General features: G+C 41.1%; 1 protein-coding gene across 3 annotated transcripts in view; it reads right to left on the bottom strand.

The window, feature by feature from the left end:
• apba2b (amyloid beta (A4) precursor protein-binding, family A, member 2b) overlaps positions 1–22,233 on the bottom strand; it is an 87,054-nt gene that overhangs the window by 38,743 nt on the left and 26,078 nt on the right. Inside the window, exon 1 of one of the 3 annotated variants that reach the window (XM_086288464.1) lies at positions 8,688–8,842. The exons of the other annotated variants lie outside the window; for them this stretch is intronic. The gene's annotated coding sequence lies outside the window, so the exon portion shown is untranslated. Of the gene's footprint in view, positions 1–8,687; positions 8,843–22,233 lie in introns of those variants that run through there. 3 annotated transcript variants of the gene reach the window in all.

Genomic DNA, 22,233 nt, shown 5'->3' with positions numbered 1-22,233 from the left:
GGTAATCCCATGACTGGGAGCCACACTTTTGTTTCTCTAAGGTCAAACAGTGATTTTGTCACATAACTCAGACATAGGTTACGAAATATGTCGACACATAGATGTAACCTACCTTATATTGACTTTATACCTTAAATACAACAAGCCAGTATATGTCAAGCAACATCCCATTTCTGCCGAAAAAGCCGCAGCCCTAGATGTCATGATAGGAGATTTATTGACTACAGGAGTAATAAAGCCCACACTCCTGTCAATCCTGTGCCAAAGCCTAACAAACCTGGCGTATGACGTTTCATACAAGACTTAAGGCAAATTAATGCAGTCAACATTCCTCTGCCACCTCTCGTTTCAGATGTTCACAGCATATTGACATGCATTGCATACACATTTTACCGTGGTGGATTTATGCTCCGCTCCTTTTTCTCAGTACCTGTGCATGAAGACACACAGCCGTTATTTGCATTCACACATAGAAATAAGCAGTACACTTGGACTCGTTTGCCCCAAGGCATGGTAGACAGCCCTGCTGCTTTCTCAATGGTGGTCCGTGCTACCCTGGACAGCTTCACTCCTCCAGGGCTGTACTGGATGACCTCCTCCTCTGTGCTGAAAGTGAAAAACTATGTCAAACTGCTACACACATGCTTCTCCAGCACCTCCAAAAGACTGGCCACAAAGCATCAGCAAAGAAAATGCAGTACTGTCAGACTTCTGTTCAATATTTGGGATTCACACTGTCTCACGGAAAACGTTCCATGACTGCAGACAGGGTCAAAGCTGTGACCTCTGTCCCTCGTCCCACTACACAGAAGGAAATGTTGTCCTTCCTGGGCATGGTGAACTATTGCAGACAGTGGATACCAGACTGTTCTTTTCATGACCACATTCTGCGTGACTGTTGTAAAAAAGAGAAGCCTCCTCGAATACTGTGATCCACAGAAATGACTGCCTCTTTCAATGCATTAAAGGGAGTGCTGATCTCCGCCACTCAAAGGTGCTGGCTGAATTGTTCAGGGAATGCCGGCCTGCCTGAGGGCAGTAGCAGCTTGCTCTATCATGATAAGGGACTGCGAGAAGCTTACACTCTCACATGACACTATTCTACACACCAATCACCAGGTCACGACCATTCTAGCAAACATAACTACACAACATATGCAAATCTCACTATAAAAGCGAGCAGCACACCCAATTCGCCAGCACATTTATTGATCCTATGCTGTGTTCTTCTGAGCGACAGGATGGCTCAGACAGGCTTGACGATCATGACTGCATGACACGTATACAGGAATCCACAGCACCACGTCCAGATTTAGAGCAAACACCTATCCCAGACTCAGCCACGGTTTATGTGGACGGGTCCTGTTCAAGGCCGAATGACAACTCATTTCTTTGTGGCTATTCAGTGGTAACAGTGCCTGACATCATACTAGAGGCTCACTCATTACCATTTCACTCAGCACAAAAAGCAGAGCTCATGGCTTTAATACGCGCCTGTGAGCTCCATTTGGATAAGCGTATGACAATTTACGCAGACAGCCGCTATGCATTTGGCGTTGTGCATGACTTTGGCACATTGTGGAGACAAAGAGGATTTAGATCTGCTGATGGAAAACCGATTGCTAATTCTGATCTTGTGCAAAGACTTTTTCAGGCTATACAGCTACCATCGGCCGTTGCAGTTGTAAAAACGAAAGGACACAGTACAGCTGACACAGACGAAGCAACAGGTAATGCCTTAGCAGACGTGACAGCCAAGGCTGCAGCTGCATCACAGCTCCCACCTCCACAGGAAGTATTATCTGTGCCCCTACAGCTGCCACTTGTTACACTCCCAGACTATTTAGACACAAATGTTGATTTAAAATTCATACAAGAGCAGGCCTCTGCATGTGATTACACCTATTGGGAGAATAATGACTGTACCTTAGATGACAAGGATGGCCTATACAAAATCTTAAGGGTTTGATTGCCCTCCCATCTTCCCTGCTGCCAGTCCTTGTCCGACATTTTCACGGTGTGAGTCATGTCGGACAAAGAGGGGTAATAGGGGCAATAAAATCAAGATTTGTAATTGAAAAAACATCACATGCAGTAAAAAGCATATTAGCAACCTGTCTAACATGTGCGCGAACTAATGTAGGAAAATCAAAAGCAAAACATCAGCATTTACCACAACCAGATTTTCCATTTCATACATTACAAATTGATTTTACACATATGCCAGCGCAAGGAAGCATCAAGTACTTACTGGTAATAGTGGATCAATTTAGTAAATGAGTAGAAGCTTATCCAACCTCAAAAGAAACTGCAGAAGTAGTCTATCAAAAGTTGAGCAATGAAATAATACCCAGATTCGGAATACCTCACCAAATTAACAGTGATAGAGGACCTTCATTTACATCAGAAGTAATTCAAAAGTGTGCCAAAACCCTAGGAATAGACTGGAAATATCATGTGCCATACCACCCTCAGAGTTCAGGAGTTGTAGAAAGAATGAATAGGACCATAAAAAATCGCCTGACTAAAGCAATGATAGAAACAGGAATGACCTGGGTCAAATTACTTCCTCAAATCCTCTGCGAGATTAGAATGACTCCATCCGCAGCAACCAAATTATCTCCATTTGAAATAATCATGGGAAGACCGTTTCCAACACCATGGTCAGCCTCCAGAGGGGCACCGCTATTAGAAGGTGATGTAGATATTGCATTGTCCGACTGTCTACAACCTGGTAGAAAAACTGAATAATAACTATCAGAAAGTTTGTCTCTCTCAGCCTTTCCCCTCCACAGTTCCACCAGTGGAGACAAGGAGATGCGTGTTGGTGAAGTCGCTAAAACCAAGGACACTTTGGGAGGCTGCGCGTGTTCCAGCCCCAGACTGTACTGGCAGTGACGAAGAACCAGCATCCTCACAGACGGACAACCTCAGTGGATTCATGCCAGCAGGGTTAAGACCAGCCCAATCGGACCATCTCAGGCGTCGGATCAAGCAGATGACATCTCCGGCGGGCCAACGCCCGGAACCAGAGCAAATAAACACACGGGTAGACGACATCTCCGGCGAGCCAGCGCCAGGATCCAATGTACATACACACACACAATCACTGATTAACACACAACGCCTGAAAGAACAACAACAAGGTACTCAAACATCCAGCAGGAACAGAAAGCCGGAAGTACCACATGATGTCTAACCTGATAAAGCTAGACTCATTCCATCCTGATAATGGAGAAAATGAAATGCCCATTGTCATCATACGACGCTTATTCAATGTCTCTCGAACCTGGGACCAGGCCAGGAGACGACTGAAGAACTGTTTTTCTTATATACTTTCTTATATATTTAGGTTATCTATCATATCTATCGCATTAACCTTAGGATTTTTCTTTGCTATTTTGTATTGTAGACTGCAACCATGTTCACATTTCTGCAGGTCATATTTTGCTGACTATACCTCATGCTCTATTTTGCAAGACACCTACTTAATGCACTCATTACGTTCCCTAAAATCAGTAAATAGCAACATAGACGCCACTAATAAACCATCTTATGCGCCCTCTAGAACAGGAGTCAACTCCTGGTATGAAAATGCCAGAACAGCCGCTCGTGATTTAGGAAACAGTAACTGTTATGTCTGTTCAAAGGCTAATCCAGAACAGGTAATAGTAGGATACCCCATATCCGGTTTCCCCCTCACTGAGGGACTAGAGGAAATCGGCGGAGATAATGCTCTCCTTAAAGACACTTTACAGTTGACTCTGAGCCCTCTCGACTGCCTACTTAGACACACACACACACCAACTAACCCTGAGACTCCATTAGGCGAATTATTGAAGTTATCTAATGACACCGCAGGGACCTGCGCCCCAATGAAACGCCCCAAGAATAGGTTAAAACCCTCACTGCCCCTAGGACAGATCCCTTTCCATTTTAATACTAGTATGATATGTCTGCGCAGACTAAAGTTAACTGGCCCAGACACACACATAGATTATACAAAGGATAACTATACATTCTTCTCTGACTCCCCAGGTGCACGCTGTAATGAGACATGGCTAGCTGTCTCTGTGGCTGAAGTTTTATCATATCTGGAGGAACACACACACAGTTCAAGTTCGAGCGGAGAATCGATCATTGTTCCCCCAGACGGTGTATTAAATGATACTGACTGGGGGGAGTTAGTTAAATCACACATGGTCACGCTCCTAACTAGAGCAATCTCTAACGGTTATTGGTTGTGCAACAATACTCTTAGACTAGCCCTACCTGTTAATTGGACCGGTACCTGTGGTCTAGTGACCGTTGATGTATGCTGTACTTTCATTCCCAATAATACCGCTCCTAACGGTTCATTCACACAAGCTATGAATAGACTTGAAGCATTGAAGATAGAACTAATTGCCAATGCAGGCCACGGTCAGTGGCTACATAAGTGGCTACAGGACACGTTTGGAAGATGGAAGGAACTAATTGTAGCCTTTGTAACCGTTGTAGCATGTATTATTTGTTGTTGATAATTATTGTCTGTTGTGTGATACCATGTATACGCTCTCAGAATTTTTGATATTAAGCTTACTCGAAGGACTAGTTACATTTATGATTTGTTTTATGTTTATGATTTGTCTTTATATTATGTTATTACATTCTGTCTTTATACTATGTTATCATTTCATGATAAAAGGAGGGAACTGTTGTGATATTTTGATACCATGGTAGCATTTACAGGATATTGTTTTATAGTGATATCATACATGAAACTGTTACTCAATAAGGCCCATTTACTAGTTGTTTTTCTCTTTCTCTCTGACCCAAGAATTAATGTGTAAGACTCACAGGCTGGTACCCCAAGGTCGAAAACACCACAGAGACGAGACCACTTCCTTACTCCCATCCTCCCTTTTTCTTTATCTCTTAGAAAAAGGCTCGTTAAAGGCCAGGTGGTTTGTTTCAGAATTCACTAATGAAAGAACTCTGTATTCTATGTCTAGGAGTGTATTTTGCTGGGATGATCATAAATTGTAGCTGAACTGATAAACTACACAAAGGATACTTCTCTGCTCACAAGGCAGGAAGACGTTTCCTTATTTGGTCTGTACCGGTTTGAACTGGGAAAGCTGACACACGAACCTTTTTTTCTCTATATAAGCTGTTGTATACTTAATAAACCTTTGAGTCGATTGGGAAGGCAACCTAAAGCAGTCTCTGTTTTCTTGTTCTCCCAAGCTGCTCCCGAGCTCGTACTAACACGCTGAATGGCATACCTGAGTGTTACTTTAAATAATTAGGAATCTTAGAAGGAAAGGACAGAACTCTGCTTATCGCTCGTGCCTTGGAGGGAAAACCGGGATGGACATTTTTTTCCTTCAGGAAGTGTAGCTCAAAGTTAGCTGTTAAGTTTGGGGCAATGTACAGGAATGCAGTCAGCCTTTTTTCATAAGAGCTGAAAATGGTTTGGATTGACTCACTGTGAATTAACTCTCTCTTTGGTCTTCTGCGATTTTCTACTTCGACGAGCTGCAAAGAAGTTGCTGCTACACAGCTTGTATGCATGATTGCACGGTGCTTTGTGTTAGCCCTTCAGAGAAACGCTGTGACTGTGTCTGACCTCTAAATTGCACATGTCCGCCTATTTGAACTTGAAAGACTTTAACTATATTAGTCTCTCCTGGACAAGCTGTTTTCTGTGTCTTTTACTTAATGCATGCAGGGAAATGTTCCAGCCCCACGGGAATAGAATATCTGAATAGAAATGCAATGGATAAGAAAACAAATGAGTGCCTGGTGCACAAAGAAATCAAAATCCAGCTGGCTCCATCACTGTACACTTATTTATCCACACCTGCACGCTCACCAAGTATCTGTCTCCCACACAAACGTTTGAAATACAGGCACTGACTCAAGCTGCAACCTTCAGCACTAAAAGAGGCTCGACACACACATATACGCACACACAGGCAGCAGTAACAGCAGCATATGAGCCGACCTGCCTGCAGTATCCCATTTGTTTGTTCTCTGCTGCACTTGGGGCCACTTGTCTTCACAGACAGACCTATTCAGGTCTGTTTGAATAACTACTTCAGCTACAGTAAGACAAAGCCTTAAATTATCCTGGGACACTCCCCTTGTACATGTATGTCTTAAACTGTGTGCATATGTGTGGATGTGCAAAGCTGAGGAGCAGACAGAGGGCAAGGGAAGCAGATGGCTTGGTCATAGTGTGAGATTTGGGAATGCTAATGTCTCTCTGTTCTGAATTTCAAGTTATGACCTCTGATCACACCACTGAATTAGACAGCCAGGCTTCACCGTGGAAGAAGAAATAGAAAACAGATAAGGCAGGGACAGAAAGACAAAGACTGAAGGTTATCGACCGAGTTGTTGCACAGCTATTCAAATCATCTTTAAATGCTATAAGACAGAAATTAATCTCCACTGATGCTATTAGGATAGGAATGATTAGGTGGTAGAAAAGTAATGATCACTGAGTTATTTAACTGAGATTGCACCAATGGAGGTTCCATTCATCCACCCACTTTTCTCCATTTATGCTTTTCAGCGTTGTGGGAGCACATCTCAGCTGTCATAAGGTGGAAAGTGGGGTAAACCCTGGAAAGGTGACCCGTCTATCACAGATATTGCTTCTACTGGGCAATTCTCATTTATAAACATTCAGCTAAATGGTGTGATGAAGGTGTAAAACTACAAAACTATGTTTCAATGTTTGTTTTCTTACCTAACTCAACATTTCCAGTGAAACTCAATTTCAACTCTTAATAATGTTCTTATTTTCTGATTTCTCCAGTTCTTCCCAGTGTAGCCTCTCCCTGTTTTGTCAGCAGTGTTGGTCAAGTTACTTGAAAAAAGTAATCAGTAACTAATTACTGATTACTTCCCCAAAAAAGTAATCCAGTTACTTTACTGATGACTTATTTTCAAAAGTAATTAATTACTTAGTTACTTTTTAAAAACACGATTTACAACCTGAAGAGGTGATAAAGCGATAGATCTTTCAGCCCAATTCTACTTTTTCTGCATAATCCATCATACAAAATGTAATCAAATGGAAAAGTCTCTTTTTAAAACTTGTTTTATTAGTTTTAATCTTTTAACTTTATGCATCAAGCAAATGTCAAATTATATGCAACATTCTCTGACTGGAAGAAATTTGTTTAATATTTAAACCTATTTTCTGCACATTCCAGCACATAAAATAAAATATTTTTTTGTGTTTACACTCAGTCTTTCAAATAGATGCAAGTAAAACACAGCAGAAAATAAATAAAATCAAAGACTAGCGGTCCTGTTGCTCTATTTTCACCTGTAAACAGTGTTGGGAAGGTTACTTTTAAAATGTATTCCATTACAGAATACAGAATACATGCCCCAAAATGTATTCTGTAACCTATTCCGTTACGTTACTCAATGACAGTAACGTATTCTGAATACTTTGGATTACTTAATATATTGTGGCGAGTTCAGACAAGGAGGAGACGGAGGTATCGTTTGGTCTTGCTTCCCGTGAGCTAGCCAGGGAGCACAGCCGTTTATTACATTTGCAGAAGAACACACTGCCACTAGCTAACTGCTCAGCGCGGCAACCACAACACACATAGGGCGCCCTCTGACCCCGGAAGGACACACCGTCGCAGCGAGAGGGCGTCACCCGTCACCATGGCAACATACACAAAACATAACTGTACAAGCAGAACCCCGAACAGCCCTGACCCGCTACAATATTATCATGCTTTTTACAACAACGTGAATGTACTATTGCTGTGTGATTTATTACTATTACTGAAGGTCCGCGACTCCGAACTGTAGTAAAGGGACCTCTGACTAATGCTGGGCTCACACTGTGCGATTTTTGGCCCATTTTGAGCCGATTTTTGAGTCGTGCGATCGTTTTGGCGATCGGCCCGATTTTGGCCTTCATCGTGCGTCGTGCATCGTGTAGTATACGTGGGGTAACGAGAAGCGATTGACACCTCACGACCAGCTCCCAATCATCAATCGCTTGGTCGTGAGGGTGTCACCGCAGTTTGCCACACTGCGCACGCGCAAACACAAATGTCAGCGAAAAAGACGGCGTAGCACGGCAGTGCAGCGTGTGATCTGGACACAAGCGATGGAGGCACAACCTGTAGAACCATCCGAGCCCTTTCGATGTGGCCTCACAAAATTATCACGACCACAACAACCGTGAAAATAGTTGGATCGACACTGCTGCTCAATCACAGCTGCCTGACCAATGTTTTTCATTAGCAATTTAGCAAAGTTGATGGTGGTGGTGTGTCTGTGTGAGTGAAAGACGGAGAGGGAGAGCGAGCGACAGAATTTCTGTTATAACCTTCATTTTTATGGACGCACAGTGTGAGCACTCAGGTCGCATCAGAGCATCGGGCCGTATAGTGTGAGACCCTGCATCGTGACCTATGAACTTCTAACCCCTGCGAGTCAATCGTACAGTTTGAGCAGGAGCTGAATCGCGCGACTGAAAAAATCGCACAGTGTAAGCCCAGCATAATACGGCGGGGTCCCTGTCGGCTGGTAGCCGAAAAATAGCTCTACTTTGTTGTGTGGGTCAACTTTTCTTGCGACAGACAGAGAGAGGCGTTGAAAGGCTGCTCCAACGGAACTTGTTGTTTTCGGAGGAAAACAACAAGTCTTAATAGCTTACTTACAACTGGGCTCGTCAGGCACTCTTCTTGGCTGCAGTGGTTATTATTATATTTACATGCTTCCAGCTCCCGTTTTTGCTCGATGACTGCTCGTACCTTTCCACTCCCCTTTTTCTCCCTCCTAGCGCTCACAGACACATAACGTGTATGGCAGTCCATTCTCCCAGCAGCACAGACTACACTGAACATGATGCTACATTCTTTAGAGCTATGCTTGTAGCATTCTGCCTGTTAGCTTAGCACAACAACAACAACAACAAAAAGGCGCTCTCTCACCCAGGAAACACACAGTCGCAGAGAGAGAGAGCGTCGCCCTGTAACCATGGCAACCGTAACTGGAACAACAGATCGTAGCTGTCAAACAAAACCCAAACAGTCCTGACCCGCGACAAAATGAAACAGGAAAGTACCCCAGTGTATTCCATTTATTTCAACAAAGTAACTGTATTCTGAATACCACCTTTTTAAACGGTAACTGTAACGGAATACAGTTACTCATATTTTGTATTCTAAATACGTAACGGCGGTATATGTATTCCGTTACTCCCCAACACTGCCTGTAAAGCAGGACTGCGGTAGGCGGAGGTTTACCCTGGTGCAGGTGTGCCGCAGCAGTCAGTGGAAGAATCCGCGAGTTTCTCTGGGAATTTCCCATTACGTCCTTGCGCACTCGGTGCTTGCTTTGAAGTTTAGGGGTTTTTTTTCGGTGTAAAAAGAAGTTTTCTTCCCACGCACAACGGACACTAATGTTTTTGTCACTTTTTATGGAATCAAACTCAAAGTAAGGTCAGTACTTCCACGCTTTAAACGCTGCACGCTCATACTCTCTCTGCACTCGATATATTATCCATTGTTGATCTGCACACAGCTGTTGTCACAACGTCGCACTCGCTTACGTCACTGTCATGAGACATTCTCGCAAAAAAATCATGGTTTTAGTAACACAGTAACGCAGCGTTCCTACGGGAAAGTAACGGTAATCTAATTACCGTTTTTGCAATAGTAATCCCTTACTTTACTCGTTACTTGAAAAAAGTAATCGGATTACAGTAACGCGTTACTGCCCATCTCTGTTTGTCGGTAGTGCCTTTAGTGTGTTCCCGTCTCCATCATGTTGTTTAGTTAGTTAGCCTCAGTGTAGATATTTGTTCCTTGGTCACTTCCTGTTCCACTACTTTATCTTTATTTTTCTTGCACCTTGTTCCAGATTCACTTCCTCCTTTTTCCCCTTTGTTTTGATCATGTGCTTTGCTCCTATTACCCCGTTGTTTATATAGTCTTTCTTTCCCAGACATCAGTTTTTGGATCTGGTTGTTTCTTGTATTTTTTTCCCCAATGTGAGTCATTAAGTTGTCTTTTGGATTCTTGTTTTGTGCTTTTTTCATATTTTAAAGGTTCTCTTTTTTATTATTCTCTTTTCTTGTGTCCTGCAAAAAGATCAAGTTTCTTGATGGGGGTTAACTTGATTAAAGTGACAATCTTCCACATTCAATCCATTACACACTTCTAGATCGTAACATGTTTTGCACTGAATTTTTATCGAGCTTTATTTAATCAGGAAGTGAAACTCAAGATCAAGAGCCCCTTTTGTGAGAGCATCCTGGTCCCTGATAGGCTGCATTAATACCGCATGTTTTTCAATGTGTGAAAAACCGGAGCTCCAAGAGAAAGCCCACACAAGCACAGAGAGGAAATTTGATCATTTTTGTCAGTGGATGGAAATTAACTTGAAATGTGTCATTGTTTAACATGTTTGCTGCCGATCAGCTGCTTATTTATCACAAGTATCATCATTTAAGAGCAAATGGGTACTTTTTCTGACCTCGATGGAGTAAAAGTGGAGCAGTGGGAGTGGAGAAATTAGCTTACTGAAAGGCTGGAGCATCGCAGTCTCTCATTTTACAAGCTAATTTAAAAACTGAGGCAAACTACCAACAACAAGCCACTGCATGTCAAGTGCTGTTGACATGCAGTTAAACAAGTAAACACAATTAGCATTAGCTAGATCACTGACATTTCAAAGTCACTGACTATTGAGTGCCTCGCTCTGTTTAGATTTGACCTAACACTAAAGATTTGTTTACCCTGAAGCTCATTCTTTTGATCTTTTGTACAAAAATATGCATTCTGGAGAATATTCATGCATGAAACCAAAATTTCCGCTGGATCACAACTGAACCACAGCACCCATTATAGCCAGCGAAGCTGAAACTCTCATGTCGACTCTCTGACTATCCACTTTTGTTTCTCGGGTGTCTTTCATCATGGTGTTTGCTTGCTAGCTACATAAGACAGGTCATCAACAAATCATCATTCGGTTTGTGACATACAATCACGGGTCACTTTATTATATACACCTGTTGAACACCTTGTTATCAAAATTATCTAACCAGCCAATGAACAGGCAGCAACGCAAATGAATTTATGCATGTCGATATGGTCAAAATGACCATCAGAGCATCAGAATGGAGAAGAAAGGTTATTTAACTGACTGTTAACTGTGGCATAGTTACTGGGGCTAGACAGGCTGACCTACTGAGATTTTCTAACTCAACGACCTCTAGGATTTATAGAGAATCATCCAAAAAAGTGAAGACATCCAATGAATGGCAGTTTTATGGCTTAAAATCAAACTGTTTATATCACAAACAACCGTCAAATCATCCTGTAAATGTAACTGTTTTCTATTTAGCTCTAAATAGGTGATAACAAAAAAGGAAAATGAAAACTACAATAAACAGGTAAATGTGATTTTTTTTTGAAAATAAAAATAATTTTTATTGATAATAATGCTGTTTTTTTTTTTCACGTGGCTTGTTATAAAAATTCCATTTTGCTGCATCTCAGCATTATTAACTCTTTTGTTTGGACACAGTTCAGACAGATAAAGCCCAGGATAAACTTTAATCAGTATACCTACTTGCTAATGTGCTATTCTTCTTCAGACAACCAGCTGTGTTAAATTGTTGGACACATTTTGATGAACCAAGGAGTGTAATTCAAGCATGATGGGGATTCACCAAGCATGTAAATACCCAGTGGTCCATGAAATAAGCAGGGCTGCCATTCATCCTTCATCTTTATTAGGGCCAGCGCCAATCACATGATCTTGTAAACATTTAACGGTGTGGCATTAACCTGACCTTACAGCGCTTCTACACCATTACACACATGCTGATAAATTATGTAATAACATCACTGTGCTGAGTTATGCGGCTTGTAAATAAAGAAATACTATCAGAGAGAGACAGAGGGAGAAAATTAGTTTCTTCTGAGCTGTCTCATTAAGATTCAACATTTGTTCTCCTCATGGTCTCCCACTCACTTCAGGATGACAACAAGAGAGAATATGTGGAAGACAGGAAGGAAAAAAGAGAGGCTTGGTGACCACAGAACGCATCGCTTGCTCCCCCGCCATCCTGCCTGCCAATGTCCATTTTGCCACTTCAAGCACAACACCAGAGACACACCCTCCTCCTTCACCCTTGACTGTTACCATGGCAACTCTTTGTTTTCCAGCTCAGTCTCTTGTGGACGACTGCCTAAGCCAATCATCAAATAAACCTTAGTTCAGAATAAACACACCCATTTGCATGATTCAAACAATCCATTTGTGCGTTACCACCTTTTATAGCAGGGTGAAAAATGTGAGACTTTTGGTGTAGAGATTAAATTTCCCCTCTGCAAAAATGAATCCTCAAAGAATCCACTAGATGGGTGTTTTGCTTTCTGGGTGGATCAGAGGACGATATTTAGTAGCTACAAGGACACAAGTAACACGGCTCAGTTGAGATTCACAGTGGTGTTGAGTTACATAAGCAAGCATATTCTGTATATAAAACATGGACGCAGCTTATAGGGCTGAAAGGTGAAACCAATGTGGAACTGCCTTAAACCTGTATTCTTTGTAATAGCCGGCATGGGGCATCTCCTCAGCCTTGAATCAGACCAACAGTTGGGTAGAAATCTAAGAAAAAAATGGCCCTTGGCTAATTTGTTCTGTAAACTTTGTTTCCTGATGGCTTTATGTGTTCGCTAGCTCGTTTGAGGTTTAATTATGGGACTCCCTTAGCCAAACATCACAGTGGCTATGTCACTTTTTTATACTGATTCATAGCCATATATCTAAAAGGTTAATGCCACCAAATAAACAACTTAAGAAGAAACTATCCAATCTGAAGCTAAATAAAACCAAGGAAATGCACACCAAATGTGGTTCTTCAGCTTCATTGATGCTTTCTGGTTTTGAATAAAACTGTTGTACAATCAGTTTGGAGAATTATAAAATAAAATTATAGATATATATTTTAACTCAAAAGTACAGTTTTTAAATTTAATGTTGCTGAAACAACAAAGTAATAAAAAAAATCTATCTGATCGAGAAATCACTCATCTTTGGAAAAGAGAGTTTATTACAGAGAAATGGCTCTTTCCAAAATAAAAGCTACACTATACGCTTCTTCTGGGCTATATTCTCAGCAGCATATTGAACATATCAGGTCCCCATAAGGAGAATCATGTGCTAACGGCTGTCTAAATGACTCGGGTAAAGTTTGTAGCATGTGTGCTTGTTGTTTTTGTCTGCTTCCACTTGTCTTTGCACTAGGATGATGTTGGTGTAAATGTGCAGTCATATTCGTTGTGTTCCCACTAGTGCTGTCAGCGTTAATCTCGTTAAAATGACATTAACGCCATAACGTGGCAAAGTTCCGTTAACGAGTTACCGCGGATCGCCCCGTGCGTGGGGGTGTTAATAAGCTAACTGCGCTAACGCACTAGTTCCCACCAATTGAGCATTGCGTGGCACATCCGACATACTGTTTTACTTTTGTCCATGACGCGCTTACCATCAGGGTAGGGCTGCCACAAACGATTATTTTGATAGTCGACTAGTCACCGATTATTTTTGCGATTAGTCGACTAATCAGATCATCATCAATTGTACGTAAAACGTACAGCTTATTGCACCAGCATGCATCTGCTCTTATATAACTATCATTAGCTTACAGCTTGAAGTGTTTAAGGTATGTGCTAACTAAAAATAAAGACAAGATGATAGTTTATTAAATTTTAATGAAATGTGCAGATTGTTTCGGTGGAGTTCACTAAACTCAGCCGATTTACTCAGGAACAAATAAAATACTGAAAAAAGCCAAACAATAAAATTTTTAAGTTATCCAAGTGATTTATATATCATGTTTAACTTGAGTAGCGAAAGACGGCGCTGGGTTTGAAAACGATTTGCCGGGTGTCCGGTGTTCTCACGGGCTCTAGCTAGCTATCGAGCTGGTGGGTAACAGACGTCTCCGAAAACGTCAGAGCGCTTTTGAAAATATGTGGTGTCTTGATAAACTGAGCAGATATTTGAGGTTTACACAGCTACATTCTCGCCTGAAAACATGTTAAACGTTTATTTTGTGACCCAGAAAGAATAATAAGAGTAGTATTAAAACTAACCAGCTGCCGCCATTGTCGAAAACTGAGCTGGGCCGCGCTATGAATTCTGGGACGCAGCTTCTTCTTCTTTGGGGTTTAACGGCAGCTGGCATCCTTGTACATGCAGTGCTGCTATCTTCTGTTTCAGTCTGTTATTACACTCTTAAATCCTACTACTTATTCCTGCGTCTTTTGGGATCTTACAAAGCTTCAAATGACGCGTCGACTATTAAATCAGTCGTCGACGATTTTGATAGTCGATGTAATCGTGACTAGTCGACTAATCGTGGCAGCCCTACATCAGGGTCATGCTTCACACGAAAACCAAGATAGTTCCAGACGCCAGATCTGAATGAGAGTGGGGTAGGTTCAATTTCGGGTAGCGTTGAGGCAGTAGCCATGTTGCAATGAGCTTAGCTTCTGTCTTGCTAGCTTCCGCTGCACTCAGTGGATCTGCGCTCGACAGTGCAGCCTAGGCGGAGTAGTCGAACGCAGATCCACTGAGCGCTCAACACAGACAGCATCGTCAGAAGAAAAGTAGATAAAACAAATAAAAATTTTTGTATTGTTCAATACATATGCGTATCGAACCGAAAGCACTGTATCGAACGGTTCAATATCGATACGAGTATTGTTGCACCCCTAGTATCTTCCCCTCTTATTTTGTTGGTGCTGCACTTTGAAAGAGTCTATACAACAGTTTTCAGTTCCAAATCGACCTTGAAAGTCAAAGATGACATGAAGGATATTGCAGAAGAAATATTGGTTACTCAGTAGGCTTATACAGGCCCACTATGCTTTCTGAATCAAAAACATCCTCTTTCTGTCTTTTTTTCACAAAGAGCATCCTGCTCATATAAAATTAGCCGAACTGGACAAATTAGAGAAGAGCAAAAATGAAGGCAATACTGTAAGGCAAAAAACGTGGGCTTTGAACTTCTTTCAGACTTTACTAAAAAATGTAAAAATGAAACTTTCATTTCTTTAAGAAGGCCTCACAGAATACTGAATATTTGAGGGAGTTTTGCAGATCCATGTGGACAAAAAAGGGGAGCACCAGCAGCTACGGAGGGTTTACACTGCTGTGTGAATGAGCCTCAGGTTAACTGTTCATGGGTTTTAATGCAGGGCTCAGAATTTATTTCAGCAGATAATGTCTTCAAAGGTGTTGTAAAAGCCATTGGAAGGGGAGGAAAAAGTGGAAAGAACACACAATGCCCCGGTTTCAACTAAAGAGCAGCACATCTTAGCATATTCTGATAATAAAAGAAGTGTACTAATACGAATCTCGAAACTGATTAATTTGCCATAAAACGTGACAAGAATTTTATCATGGATTTCACTGTGGCATTAACACAGGAAACAAGAGCCGCTGGAGAGAGACGGGGAGAAAAAAATTCTTGAGGAATGAAAAAAATCCCCTTGGCTTGACAGTATTTCTGAAAAAACAAAATTCCAGCCCCTCTATCTGCAGCCCTGGGAGGGGTAACAGCTTCAATAGGGGGGTTCTGTTTCCTCGGGGGTAACCAGCAGTCAGATGAGTTACCTACCTTACACCAAAATCTGAGAGTCACTGCTGAAATATAAACAAAAATTAGAAACCAAAAAACTTTGTCTGAAAGCTCAATAAAGGTTTAGTTTATACAATGAATTAAAAGCAACAGAGCTCTCATATTAACCTCTTATCTCTTCTAAGTCTCACATAGTATTGAAGTAACTACTGACAAGCTCTCATTTTACTGGTTACACATCAAATGGAAAAACACACTCAGTAAATGTAGTTGACACAAAGTAGCTGCCTCTGGTAACGTGGAGGTCTAAACAAACTAAGTTAGTGTGCAGAAAACATTCTTGTATTGGCAGCGATCCACTTCCAACCTACTTGCAGAACTTTTTGTGCCAGTTGAGCTAAATAAATGACCGTCCTGCGGCTTTGTGCCTACGACTAATTCAAAGCCACTCTGATATTCAGTACTCAGGATTCCCTCTTATGTAATGTTGCTTCATTATAGCGTGGTGAAGCCACAACAACAGATGGGAGATATGCTTGTTTTGTGCAGGAAGGCTGTCATTAAACAACCACAGAAATTAGTGTGCCTATGCAATATTTTGGCTTTTAAATCAAGTATAACTTCAAAACGAATTCTGAAACTTTAAAAAAATGATAAAAAATGCAGCTTCTCACATATGCTGTGCACATTTTAGTGCGCAGTTGCATGCCGTCTGTTGTCTTTGATTTGTTCAAAAACACTTGAATTATGATTCAAAACGATGCAGCGTTTCTGATCTTTATGTCTTTGAGTCGACAAACTGCCTTTTTGAAACTTGTTCCGTGTCATTACTACACGTAAATACAACCAGAGCAAGTGATCATCATGCGGGTTTACTCACAGTGAGTACATCTATGATCTGGCCAGGTGGGTCGTAGGGCTACACTGACCTACATTTTAAGAAAGAAGATGAAACACTGTTTCATAAAGATTGCCTGGCGGCAAGCCCAGCTTGCAGAGAGCTAAACACAGCTAAATGGCCCCAGAGGGAGACAGATACTGGGGCAATTTCACAGGGTTTAATTGAAGCTGCCAACTGGGTTTGGTTACTGATGAGAAGGAATGAGTTGAGAGAGATGAACTTGGTGGAAAACAGGAAAAGCAGCCCTGACATCCCATCAGCTCCCATTCATGGTCGGGACTGCCACCGTGCACCCACATCACTGGCAGGGAAAATATTTTGACTTGGATGCAATGAGAAATTCTCCGCGCTGCTCTTTCCCTAACAGGCTGAAAGCTGACAGCAAAATAAATGGGGTTCAATGTAGCTGCACATGGGGATGTTGCTAATTAAAATATATGTTTGCAGTCTTGGCTGATTAAATTCGTTATTTTCTTGTCCATGCTCTGTCATTAACAGGACTAGAAATGAGTAGAAAGAAAAAAAGAGAAAGGCGAAAGTGATCTTTTTTTCCTTTATAAATTGGGAAAAATATAATTGGAATTTAATTGATAAATTAGGATTTTACCCTTTTGATTTCTATATAAGTATGTGTTATAATTACACAGGTAAATAATAAATACTAACATTAATTTGAGGAGGAGTAGGTCATTTTTATTGCTTAGACTTTGGCTATGGACATTATTAGGAGTCTGCCACACACTGACCTGCCATTCCTCTTGTGTTATCTCTGAATTGCTCCCAAGCTGGCACAATGCTCCACCTGATCCCTCAGTCAGAGGTTTTTCACAGTCCTCCTTGATGTTGACCCCTCTTCTCGGCCCTATAATCCTCATTCTTTGTCAACTTCTAATCAACAGCGGCTGTTCTTCAGCAGTGTTCACTCTCTTAACTTCTGTCAGGTCTTTTCAAATCGCAACGCCGGCCACGGCTGGAAGACTGCTGAGCCAGGTAACCTTTTGTTAATTAGCAGCAGTAATGGACATTTGACAGTGTCCTCATAATTGGATTTAAGCTGGACAATACACCACAGCATCAACTCTATTCACCAAGAGACAGCTCGAATATCAGACCACAGCAAAAACAGAGTGTACTTCTGCTCCCACAAAGCTGTCTCGCACATTGACAGAATCCTGAGGATAATGCTAATAATATTCATAGGATTCAGTGATGGCCATTGTATTCAGTGACAGTGCAGAAAAGAGCGAGCAATATTGGGCAGGGTAATATCGCCTTATCTTGTTGAGAGACAGACAGACTGAGCGGTAATGGCCAGGCCCGCTAATACAGTTTGGAGTCAGGCACATGAAATAACTTCTGGGTTCGGTCAATCACAATCACCTTCGGGGAAAACAGGAGAAAAATATTCATTCCATCAACCCCAGCCTGCCTTTCTCACCTTTTTCCCCACATCTATGCAGAGTTTGATGGAAATGTCTCGAAAACAACACGTCTAAGTGTTGACTAAAATTAACTGTAAATTGAGGGCAAGCTTTCCAAAGGGTCAGTGTTTGCCAGTGGGTGTGTGTATTGGGGGGGGGGGGGGGGGGGGGGGGGGGTGTGCTTTAATGTTTTTCATTTCTTTGTTTTGCACTGATTCTATTTGCAAGCCCAGCCTGCATGCCTGCACATCCTGAAAAGCACCATGCGAGCACGCTGCTAAGCTTTGTGTGGGTTTTTGTTTGCTTCGAGTATCACTGGCCAGCCAATAGGACGAGGATTAATCACTGAGACAGCGCCTGCTCGGCCACGCAGAGGAGCGGCGGCACTCCCGAAAGAACAAAAGTCAGATGACACACAGACAGGCTTGGTTTTCATAATCAGTGCAGCCCCGTGTTGCACTGACATTTTATTTATCTGTGTGTGCACATGTGTGTGTGTGACCTGCCACTTGACACAGTATCTCTAGTTTGGTGCATCTGACTGCCTGTCGTACTGCGTGTGTATGCGCGCGTGTTCGTTATGTGTGAAACTGTCACATCAATCCTCTCGAAGCAGTGGAGGTTTCAGCGGGGGGGTCACACCTCTCAGCATCTTTTATGCTTTACTGTACCCAAGGGAAACACACAGAGTCAGGCTGGAAGATTGAAATCAGGCCACCTCCACTCCACTTAGACACAAACTATATTTTCTGTATTCCCCAGCAACTGCTTTTATTTTACAAACTTTAGCAATTTCTATTCACACGTGTTGCACAATCTACAAAGTACTTTGCTTTTTAGAAACTTACAGCACATCTGCGAGTCCCTTCATATCAGCTATAAAGCTGTGCTAATAAGGTTAGGGTGTCTTTTCGAAAGTGGAAGTTTGGAGAAAACAAGGAGACGATAATTACAGCAGCAAGCGCAGGAGGCAGGCCCGCTATGTAATAATGTATGATTCGAAGCTATTTTAAGACTGTGAATTGCTAAACCTAGATTTCTTTGGGGAAATCTCACTCACATTGCTCAGTAGAAACTATGCCAAGTAGGAGCACAGTCAGTGGCTCGTTTTTTGGTAATCAGGCTGGATCTGGCTCTGTGTTTTACCTAGAATAGGTGGGGAACATGTTTCTGCAATATTTGGAGTTGGTACGCTGTGTCTCGTCATTGTTGTCATGGCTTAAATAGTGGATATGAAGGCAGGACATGCAGGTAACTGAGAGTAGGCCTGATTACAGCCGTCTCCAGCACCACTTTCTCTCCCCCTCCTATCTTAGTGAAAATCCTCAGCATGTCTAAAGATAGAAAACTGGAAATTACACCAAGATCAAATGAGCTGTTAAGGATTTCATGTTTCTCTTATGATTAATTAATACCTAAACTTACTAATACCTCCTGAAAGGTCAGAGTAACAACACATTCACATAAAATATGACGTTGATTTAGAATCATTGCATGAATATGAGGGACATTTTTAGATGATTAATCCCTGATGAAGATTGTTTAAACATTTAATTTCTTTCTAGTTCATCCAAATGTTTTTAACCTCTGCGGCAGATGTAAAGCAACAAATAAGCCGGTGTTTGGGTTTGCGTCTTCCTTAATGATCAGTCTGAGGACCATTTTCAACCTGCAGATTCATCACTTTGTCAACATGTCAGCAAAACAAGCAATTAGAGACAAACATGATGTCTGCATGATGTCAACCAACCCAAAAACCAAACACTTATGATCATGTAAAATAGTCATTTATTTGAATAAGTAGGAATAGCAATGCCATTTGAAAATAGACAGAAAAAAAGCCTGATGCAGTTTTAATTTCTGACAACAATCCTGTCTATTGACTAATGGATTAACTATTCATTGCAGTTTTATTGCAGTATTATTATTGTTATTTAAATTATTATTGTTATTATTATTATTACTATTATTAGCTTTCTGTGATTAACGGTTAAGAATAATTCATATTCAGTCATTTTATTTATTTTCCCTTTAAGGCTGCCCTCCTTTTAAGTCACTTTTTTTCTGATTGGCTGCCTCTCACAAACAGGAGGGTTGAACAGCAGGTGAGTGGGGCTTCTGCTCTCACTGCCAGAGCTACGTACTTAACATGACCGTATTAAGGAAAATCTGCTTTCCCTGACATCATATGGAGCCAAAAGTAGAAAAAACTGTCAGGAACATTGTGCACATCATTTTTCAAAACCAGTTTTACAGAATATATATGTCAGCAAATATGGAAAAGCACCTCCAAGCACCTCTCTTAGCTGTGCAGGATTGAACAGACTGAACAAGAATGAATTTTGGACCATTTCTACAGAATTCCAAGATTTTTAAGATGTTTTGAGTAAATGCTTCTCTTCAGGTACTCTCTCACACTGATAAGTCCTTACAAAAGTGATGTTATATTTTCAATAATTTAATTAAATAAACAAAATAAACTGTCTGTCCGATTCTATTTCCAGGGTTTACATGGATGCCCAGCTAGCAACCCTGCAATGCACTAGCTGACTCAAATTACACATGCAACCATCCTTAAAACTAGTCTAATACTTCAGTTCCCTCTTTGGTTTAAAAATCCATGGATTTCCCATAAATACTGCAGACACAGGGAGTCCCAAATGCTACAGCAAGAGCAGGCAGCATAAATGAATGTCTGCTGCTGTATGTGCACATGAATCTAGAGTAACGTCTCCCAGTTAAAAGAAAGCAATGTATAATACATTTCAATAACCTCACTGCTCTACAGTAATAACTGCATCAGAAAAAAAAGCAGTATTTTCTTGCATTAAAAAACACACATAAAATCCGAATATGCATAAACCAAAGGTAAGTGGAATATAAATTGCTAGACAGAAAAATATAAGAAGGATTATTAATAAAAACACAGGCTTACAATGCACAGATATATCACCGAAAAGACTAGCAAAAATGAATAAAACACAGCATTGCATCCACCCTTTATTTTCTCAATGATATGCCTGTTTCCCATATTTTATTGCAGCTACTGTTATCACAGCCTGCTCTATTAATGCATGTCTCTATTGCTGCTCGTAAGATTATCTCCCCTCTAGCATGCTGCAAACTGATGTGGGATAAATTGGCCTTCCTCTAGGGTGAGAGTTAACATAGCAACTGTTATGTATGCAAAAAGTAAAGGGAAGTTTCTCCAAGCATAATTACATATGTTTAAAAATCAAGACTCTGGTAATAAATGTGGAATTATATTCTAATTGATAATGTTTATGTTCCATCAACCTTTACAAACTGAACTGTCATGCTTTTATCTTTATACAAAATGACAGGTAAAAGGAGGTGGGGGAAAAATCAATGCAAGGATGGCAGCTTCCTGATACACTGCCTCAGTCACTTCATTGTGGTGTGCTGAGTACTAATTTCACTCTCCGGGGATGGAGCCAAGAATCATAAGAGACAGCAAGAGCAGAGGAAGGTCTGACGGGGCTCAGCAAGACAGGCTGACCACAACAGAGGCACATGCAGCACTGATCCAGAAATCTGGATTATTGCATCTCTCATTTGAATCCCCTTACATCACATTGCTGTCTCTGGTCGCTAAAACAGCACTGCAGATGTTTTAAAGGTTCCTACCGCTGCCCTCTGGATCAAAACAGTCAACTGGATGCTAACCAAAGGTTCAGGTTCAGCGTTTTGTATTTGACCATGCACTTTGATTGTATGTTAACCATTAGAAATACAGTGGTGAATAAAGTCGTGACATTATCGTCACACTATTTTGTTTGATTCTTGTTTATGCCTCTTCTGAATAGAGCCCATGTTTACCTTTTCAGTTAATATTCAGAAAATACATTTTATAACACAGAATACTGACAGCGATTAAGACTGTCCACGCAATTAAGAAAACAAAATATTTATTTACATTTAAGACTTTCTTTTTAATTTTAACCAAATATCTTCGGCTGGGGTTAAAATTGCAAGGCTTGACTCAGCTGTAGGAATGCTCCTGCATATAAGGCTCTAACCAACCACCTACCAACACGGTGATAAATAAATATAGAGGGGTGTTTAATTTCCTCAAGAACAAATACGGTTTTGTTTATTAAATGGTAAAAAATGACAGTAAAATATGTAGATGTCATTTAGGTAAGGTAACATAAAATGCTTTAATTAAATGAGAAAGAAAATATGAACGAAGCCACATGATGCTGATGCCGTGACAGTCTACTGTGAAACCCTGTTTTGAAGGCTTGCAATCGCTTGAG

Source organism: Aulonocara sp. 'chitande type north' Nkhata Bay, linkage group LG1 (assembly GCF_057382095.1).
Source record: "Aulonocara sp. 'chitande type north' Nkhata Bay isolate Kocher_YH1m ecotype deep benthic linkage group LG1, A_spYH_male_GT1.1, whole genome shotgun sequence".
Taxonomy (NCBI): domain Eukaryota; kingdom Metazoa; phylum Chordata; class Actinopteri; order Cichliformes; family Cichlidae; genus Aulonocara; species Aulonocara sp. 'chitande type north' Nkhata Bay.
The sequence above is the reverse complement of the archived record's forward strand: the minus strand, read 5'-3'. Positions and strand labels throughout refer to the sequence as shown.